The following is an 8,806-nucleotide window of genomic DNA, read 5'->3' on the forward strand; positions in this document are numbered from 1 at the left end:
ACCCAAACGAGGTGGAGTGCGCTGCATCGGACGAGCAAGTGCACTTCATGATTTCTTTTGTCGAACGTAAAAAATTCATGAGTATACTACAAAGTCCTTCGGAGCGGACTTTTTTAAAGACCGGAGTGCACTGCATTTTTCTTTTTCTTTTTCTCTACAAACTTTTGATTTTCCCGTAGTGCACTCCATATATCTATTTTTGGTTTAAAAATGAAGCGGGGACGAGGCGAGTGGACTGCATTGTTTGTTTGCACGCTACACATTACACACAAGAATTCATCCACATCTCTTTACTCTCATTTCCTCTCTGCATTTTCTCAAACAACAAAATAAACTTCTTTTTAAAGGGAAAGTGATGCTCTCCTGTCCTTCGTTATCGAGTGCACAACAAATTATTTTTCCAACAAATGACAAACATGGGTGTAGTGGGCTGCATCAATCGGCTGCAATAACCCTTTTTTCATGAAAATGAACCTCTCTAACATACCAATTGAACTGCACTGGACCAAACTTAAACAAAAACAAAAAAGAGTTAACTTGTAAAAGAAGCGAACTACTCCAACATACACAACAAACTGCATCATCACTGGACAAAAGTATTCTTTGCACGTTTTTGAAGCTATGCCAACGAGACACAGGGAGTTCGTTATACTTTTGATACTCTCTTTTTTGAAGCTACGCCAACAAAGTTTCGGTGTGTTTTAACAGAACAGCAACCGAATCATCCATACTTTTTCCTTGAAACACCAAAACAAGCACCCGTGGACAAACTGCACCTCGGCAGGGCGCCCAACCACACTACAATTTTTGCAATTTTGCATGCCAAAAAAAGAACCGCACCGCCCCATGCACAGAACCGCAAAACACTGAAGACGAGCTGCACGGCCACGATCTTTGCAAACGGCACACCACGAGATGAAAATGATGAACAACTGCAGTGCACTAGGGGGAAGAAGATGGGTCGGAGCAGGATCAGGAAGCTCCCGTCCATGCAAGCAAACTGCACGCCGCTCCCTACCAAACTGCCCGACGCCGCGCCAAGAAACTTGTACGTACAATTTTTTTCATTTCAACAGTGCACTACAAAACAAAATTCAGTTAGCTTCAACAAAAAATCAAAGGAACTGCAACAGTTGGAGGAGGGAGCTCGTTACAGGCCATTGGGGGGATAAGGAGGAGCATGCCACCACAGGCACCGTCCTCCTCGTCAGCCACAGCTGCGAGAAGTAGCGGAATAGATGGCGGAGGCCTTGGCAGCCGGATCAGAAGGAGGGGAAGCCGTGGCGGCCACCACGCCGGGAGAGCATCTTGACCTCACCATCGAAGAGACATGGGAGAGGTCGGGGAGGATGGGTCGTCGTCAGGGTGCACCAAAAACACACTCTGCACTGCAGCAGTTTCCTGCACATCCAAAATCCCCCAAAAATTAGCAAAAATGTTTTTTTGAACTGTACGGGCTTCGTCCCCGCCGAAGACAGGGTCGCCGGCATCGGGACTAGGGGATGGGGGACCAGCACCACCGTCGTTGACTGCTGCGTGGCAGGATGTGCACTGCACGCGCGGGAGGAGGCAGTATAGTGTTGATGGCGCGGGGTGGCTGAGCTCCCGATCTGACGACGGAGGCACGGCGACGGAGCCAGAGGAGGATCTGGCTGAGCTTCTCGCTGGTGTGGTACTGGCCCGCGGATGTCAGCGGATGTCGGAGAGGAAGAGGCCAGGGTAGCCCGCTGGATCCCATGTCGGATATCCACAAAAGAAGGTGAGGAGAGGGGCGGGGCTCCCGGTGGTGCGTGGTTGGGCAGGGATGGCTGGGCACGGCGGCGCATGGCGATTGGGGGGAGGGGGCTCCAGCAGCGCGGAGCGGGGCGAGGCTCGGGCGGCGTGCGGCGTGTCGGGGCTCCTGCGGTGCGTGGTGGGGATGGCGCGTGGTGGGGGCGGGGTCCGGCGGCGCAGGTGGGAGCGGGGGTGGGGATGGGTCGCGGGGAGGGAGGCCGGCAATGGAACCTGGAGGGGAGGTGGGGGTAGGTGCGGGGGAGGAAGAAGGTAGGAGGGAGGGCCGGGTCGACGGTGTTAGCAGAATAAGGTCGGTGTCGTTAGAATAAGGTCTTAAGGTGTTGTTAGAATAGGCTTCAAATGTGTTGTGAAAGTGTTGTTTAATGGGAAATATATTTTGTACTACTCATGTAGCCTAAAAGTCTGTCGCATAGCCTATAACTTGTCACTCCATTTCTAAATTTGTACTAGTCCTCTATACCGTATATTACGCTACTCATACTACTACCTTCCTCCTGGTTTATTGCTCCCCTTCATAATTTGTGTCAAATTTTGATCATAAATTTCACTAACTAAATGTTAATGCATGTCACAAAAAAGTATATCGTTTTATTCGTATCTATACCCCTATATAGTATGCGAATAACTTTGAAAGTTAGTCGTTGGATGAAGCCAATCCGACGGTACAGAGATGGCAAATCCAAGCACTACTAGCCGTTGGATATCATCTACATTCCACCAGACTCTTCCATATGTACAATCTAGAAAACTCCATGGTTGAACTTAAGCATAATGCACAAACCTCAAAAAACAAGCACTTCTCCTTTGTTCTATAATCTTTCATATCTTAATTTCCCAAACTTTTTTTCTAAATGAATTGTCACTTTTTGTTTTTTTACTTTATGCATTACAATACACAATTCCATGAATCTTAAAATATTTTTTTATAAAACTAATTGATTTTTGGATGAGATGAACTATAAGAATTAAACGAACATCTACATCATGCATATATGACTCAAAGCTTACATGCTATAGTGTGGTATTTCTTCATAATTTGGTTACCAAATCTCATGTGTGCAATGCAGGTGTACCTTACTAGTTTGAACATAATTTCCAATGGAATAATTTTCGGTGACATGCATTGACATTTTGTTAGTTAAACCTATGGTTAAAATGTGACACTAAATACGACTAGTAAATAGTACAGTAGCAGTATTAGTATACGTCGGCCAAATTATTCATCATGTCCTCACATTGAATTGACGTGACAACACGCTGCACGTGAGGTGACACAAGAATCCCGGCGGCATGTTAGGGTATTATGGACTTCAGATTTGGAGTACTACCACTTATCTGTCGAAATCTTTCATCATTCACTTAAAACAGTCGATTGATCATACATTGAGTACCATATAACTGGAATTAACCGATGCAACTCCAAGAAGGATTGGTCGGTGCTGCCGGCTGGTGTCAAGTTCGATCCCACGGATCAAGAGCTGATCGAGCACCTTGAGTCCAAAGTGAGTGCTGACAACATGAGATCTCACCCTCTCATCGATTTGTTCATACCAACCATCGACAGCGAGCACGGCATATGCTACACCCATCCTGAGAAACTTCCAGGTAAGACACCGATCGGCCGTCTACTTGCACAAACATATTCCTTTGTTTATAGCTCTATTTTTCTTTTTAGACGCAGACCTAGTGAAACAATTACAATTTAACACTTAATAAAAAGTGAAACAAGTGACTGCAACATGCCAAAGATGTTATGAAAATACCAACTACGTACACTAAAACATGTATTCGACAATACTGCAGGTATCACACTGAGTGGCCTAAGCAAGCATTTCTTCCAGTGCAAATTCCAGGGCGTTCAAAAGGGGCACGTGGACGCGTTGCAAGATACAGTTGGAGTGCGGCATGCACGCGATGTGGCACAAGACCAACAATACCTTCCCGGTGATGGTCAACGCCCGGCAGATGGGCAGCAAAAAGGTTTTGGTGCTGCACACCAACAAGAACTTCGACCAGCAGAGGACCAACTGGGTGATGCACCATTACCACCTCAGGGACCTGGAGCAAGAGAAGGAGCGGGAGATCGTCCTCTGCAAGATTTTCTACAAGACAAGCAGTAGGGCCAGGACTAAAAAGATTATAAGTTAGTTTGGTATTGGTACTTATACTACCTTGTCGTCTGCAAGTTGGTATTATTGTTAACGATCTTTCGGTATGAACTTGGCATTTGCTTCTAACCATCATGCCGAGGGTCGACATGGATATAAAGCTGAATCATTTATTTGGAAATTAATTTTCAGGCACCTGATTTTTATTTGATGGGTAGCATAAGCACCTGCCGTTCGAATTCCCAGTTCTCCAAATTTTTCGAAACAAGTGCATGCACTTATTATCACGATGAAAAAACAATATACCTGCTGCGACCCAGTTATCAGTCTGTACTTGCAGAATTCTCTCATTTGTTGAGCAGGTATATTATTTTTTCAGGTCGAGCAAGTTTCAACTGGGCTGTAGACTGCCGAGGCTTGGTTTTGTTTTTAACAGGCCCACCCCATGACAACAACGGGACAGAAAGATCCAGCATGTATCTATTGGCCTCTGGCCCACCGGCGTTAGTTATAGTTTGTCTTACAACATCCGCAGGTAGTTTTTTTACTGAATCAAACACACAGCCCAGTTCTTTTTTCCTCTTGAAACGCCATGTCCTACTTCCGTTTTCTAATCTCTACCTATAGTTTTACTAGTTCATATACACATATCATTATATTGAAAATACATAAAGTTCCCTTTTCATATTACATCCTTATTTTTGTTGTTATTTTCCCTCCCAGCGCTGATTTTTTTACCACTGGTTTTTCCTGAAACCAACTCAATTGCCCCACATCTTGTTTTCTTACAAAAATAGAATGATTTTTTGGCAAATCAATAAGTTCTTAAAAATGTTTATCATTTCGGGATTACAACAGTTCGGACTCCATCGAAATATGCAAAATAAGGTTGAAATTTTTGACCGTGGTCCTGGGCAGAAAATGGGTTGTAATAAATTACTTAAGAATTAGCAAATGGACTGCGAATTATTAAAAAAATAGCAAATGGGTTCTATGTTGTCTGCCACGGATTTGGAGGCTGAATTGTGGGCCTACTAAGTTCATTCATACACAAGGTTTCTCAAAAAAAGAAACTTAGTCAACAATTGACTCTACCAGCGTCAAACCGTTAGATGTCAATCTAACGACAATCCTGCTTCTTCAGTCTCTGATCTTCTAGCTCCAGCCGCCCAAACCAGCGTCGGCGGAACCGCCTGCTCCCGCCTCCCGTGGCCAGATGTGCTGCTGGGCAGGCCTCATGGCCCCACCATACTCGCATCCATGGCCTGGCTATCCCTCTACTCACCCACACCTCATGTTATTTTCCGACGACGGCAGCCGAACCAGTCAACCCTCGTACTCCCCACCGCGTGGGCAACCACTGCCGTGTCTTCCCCGGCTCCGTGTCGTTCCCTTCGTAGGCCTCGCCGTCGTCCACCGCCCTAGTGCTCTCGGCGCGGCGTGGTCAATGTGGTCAACGAACGACATCTATCGGAATTGGACTGCACGTGGAGAGGCTGACAGCTGGGTCCATGATCGCACACAAGGAAATGCCTCCTTATTACACGCAAAATAATGATTCCTCCACCTGACATCTTGGACCCACCGGAAGGGCCTTTGCATTTCGCGAAGAAAATGTTCCCGCCGCTGACAGCTCGGACCCACCAGCTATATCTTCGCACGCAAGGAAGTGCATCCTTATTATGCACAAAAAAATGAATACTTTCCCTGCTAGCTAGGACCCACCATATGGGAGGCTGACTTGTGGGCCTACTAAGTTGATGCAGACGGAGGGCTTTGTCAACTTAGTCAATATGAATGATTCTAGCTCCAGTGACCGTATGATGTCCACCCAACGGCCGTAGTGCTTCCTCAACCTCTGGTCTTCTTGCTCCAGCCGCCCAAAGCAGCGCCGGTCGTGCCGCCTGCTCCTGCCTCCCGTGGCCGGCTGTGCTGCCGCGGAGGCCTCACCGCCCCCTACTACTCCCACAGCTGGCCAGGCCATCCCTCTACTCACCCACACCCCCTGTTATTCTGTGGTGACGGCAGCCTCACAACGCAGCTGAACCAGTGAACCCTCGTACTCCTCTCCGCGTGGGCTTCCACTGCTGCGTCTTCCCTGGCTCCGCGTCGTCCCCTTTCTAGGCCTCGCCGTCGTCCACCGCCCTGGTGCTCTCGGCGCGGCGTGGTCAACGTGGTCAAGGAATGACTTCCATCGAAATAGTACTGTACGTGGAGAGGCTGACATCTGGGTCCACGACCGCAACAAGGAAGTGCCTCCTTATTACGCGGAAAATAATGATTCCTCCACCTAACAACAGGGACCCACCGGACAAGCCACCGTATTTCGCGAAAAAAATGATTCGCCCATGACTGCTGGGACCCACCATCTACATCTTCACATGCAAGGAAGTGCGTCCATATTATGGGCAAAAAAATGATTCGCCCCCTGACTGCTGGGACCCACCAGCTACATCTTTGCACGCAAGGAAGTGCCTGACAGTCGGGACCCACCTGGTCGAAGCATATGTAGCGTTGTCATTCTGGTCGCGAACGTGTACGCACATACGATCGGTCTATCTGCAGGCTGCGACAATGAACTGTGGTCGTGTAAGGAAGGGCACGTGTCATAGTATAGGCGTGCACGTGTCGTAGTAGAGGCATGCACGTAGCATGTACACATATGTACAGCCAGGGTGCAAGAAAGTAAATACGGCAACATATGTACATACGGGGAGGATCTCAAATGCCTACTTGCGCATACGTATGGCCATGGCTCGTGTATATGGCTAGGTCGGAACGGAGAAACTGTGTCGTCGTGTTCATGGGGAGGCAACAGAATGTGTCGTGTTCATCGGGAGGCAACAGAATACGTCATGTTCATCGGGAGCCAACCGGCTTGGACGGAACAGCTGATCGAAACGAGGCCTGGCGTACCACAGAACGAAGGAAACGACCTTGTGTTCGACCGGCCACGGTCGAAACAGGATCCTGTTCATCAGGAGGGGTCTGGCGTACCGCAAAACGGAGGAAACGAACTTCTCTTGGACCTCCTACGGTCGAAACGGGGTACTGTCGGGAGGGGTGTGGCGTACCGCAAAACAGAGGAAACAAACTTATGTTGGAGCACTAGGGTCGAAACGGGGGTCCTGTTCATTGGGAGGGGTGTGGCGTACCGCAAAACGGGACTCCACGGGATACTGTTCATCTCCACCGTTGACCTCCTCCAGCCTCCATGGGCTACTGTTCCTCCACCGTCGACCTCCTCCAGCCTCCACCTACGACTGTTCATCCACGGGCTCCTGTTCATCCAACCTCCACGACTCCTCCACCGGCTACTATTCAACCAGCCCTCTCCACCGGCTACTGTTCAACCACCCCTCCATGGGCTACTGTTCAACTAGCCCTCCACGGGGTCTTGTTCATCCAACCCTCCATGGGGTCCCGTTCATCCAATCCTCCATGGGGCCATGCTCATCCACCATCAACCGGCTCGATCGAGGTCCTGTTCATCCAACGGCAACGGTCTCTACTACCACGGGGTCCAATTCATCCAACCCCCCACCGGGAACTATTCCTCCACCCCCCCCCCAAAACGCTCACTGTTCATCCAGAGGCAGCATCGATAGACTTCAGTTAGCAGCAGTAGCGAAGGAATCACTCGGGTTCGGTTAATAGCAAGCGATCGATAGGGGTTCAGTAACGTAGCTAGTGCAATCGCTCGGGTTCGGTTAGAGCCCAGCGCCTCGCTCGGGTTCAGTTAGAGCGCAACGCCTCGCACACACACGCGTACGTGTATGAGAGAAACGTGCATCGCTCGGCCCCCGACCACCCACCGTAACCAGGAACTCCCCGATATTTTCCTCGCCCTTGCTTCTACCATGGTTTTTTCCATCATGGACGGCCCAAAGAATGTCATGGAGCTGCGTCTCCGGCCCGCCCAGGACGAAAAGCCCATTTTCTATCATGATTTTTTTTCATAGAAGTAGGAGCCCACCACATCAATGATGATACAGGGGTTTGTCACAATTATCGTCATAGAAGTGTCATAAGCATGACAGGAAAAAAAACCGTTCGGCCCAAATGTCACGGATGTGTCTTTTTTTGTAGTGTGGAATTAGTACTGGTTTCAAAGTGGTTGAACTACAACCTTGTGTGTTTCGTTTTTCGGTTGCCAACAACAAGGTGGGACACTTCATATACCGTCTTAAGGATTGCATATGGCCGGATTTCATCTGCCATTTTCATTTGTTGTGACGCCCACATAATTAATCTATAGTGAACCTCTGCTAATGATGCCATGTCACCTCGGTTACTGTTGATAAAATCGTGTTGATTTAAAACCGATTCAAATCCAAATTCAAAAGCAAGTCAAATGGTAAAGGTTTTCAAATAATAAAAATAAAATGTTCGGGTTGTGCCAAATAATGCATAGGTAATTATGGTGGAGAAACCACACTTTTATGAATTGTTTAAATACTATAAAATGAATAAAACACAGGCTAAATCAATTATTTAAATGCTTTTAAAATAGTAAATGAACACAAGCTAATTAATTAATGTGCCAAATTATTTGTGGCAGTGGAATGTTTTGAAACACTATTTTAGGTGCTACTATGGTATTTTATAAAACTAAGTTTATTAGAATATAAACAGAAAACAGAAAAAGACAATAAACAAAAGAAAAATAAAAACTAAAAGAAAAAGAAGACAAAAGGCCCCCTTCCCCACTGGGCCTCTTGGCCCAGTCGGCTCAGTCGACCAGGCTAGCCCTGCCGGCTCCTCCTCGCTCCCCTTAACCCCACCTCGCTCGAAAACCCTAGCCCAGTCCATCCCCACTCCCCCACGCCTCGCTCTTTCCCTCCCCCGATCCGGATGGAGATCGGGGGCACGACGCCGACGCCACTTGCCATGGCCCCGCTCCC

At 47.9% G+C, this 8,806-nt stretch overlaps 1 long non-coding RNA gene across 1 annotated transcript; it reads right to left on the bottom strand.

Moving 5' to 3' along the window:
* Positions 1-557: 557 nt before the first annotated feature.
* On the bottom strand, positions 558-2,072 carry LOC125541350 (uncharacterized). The gene is made up of 2 exons (XR_007297494.2): positions 1,518-2,072; positions 558-1,401 (listed from the first exon to the last, which is right to left on the bottom strand). It is a non-coding gene; the product is annotated as an uncharacterized LOC125541350 (long non-coding RNA).
* Between the last annotated feature and the right edge of the window lie 6,734 nt (positions 2,073-8,806).

This window comes from Triticum urartu, chromosome 2A (genome assembly GCF_056163025.1).
Source record: "Triticum urartu cultivar PI428250 chromosome 2A, HENAU_Tu73, whole genome shotgun sequence".
NCBI lineage: Eukaryota > Viridiplantae > Streptophyta > Magnoliopsida > Poales > Poaceae > Triticum > Triticum urartu.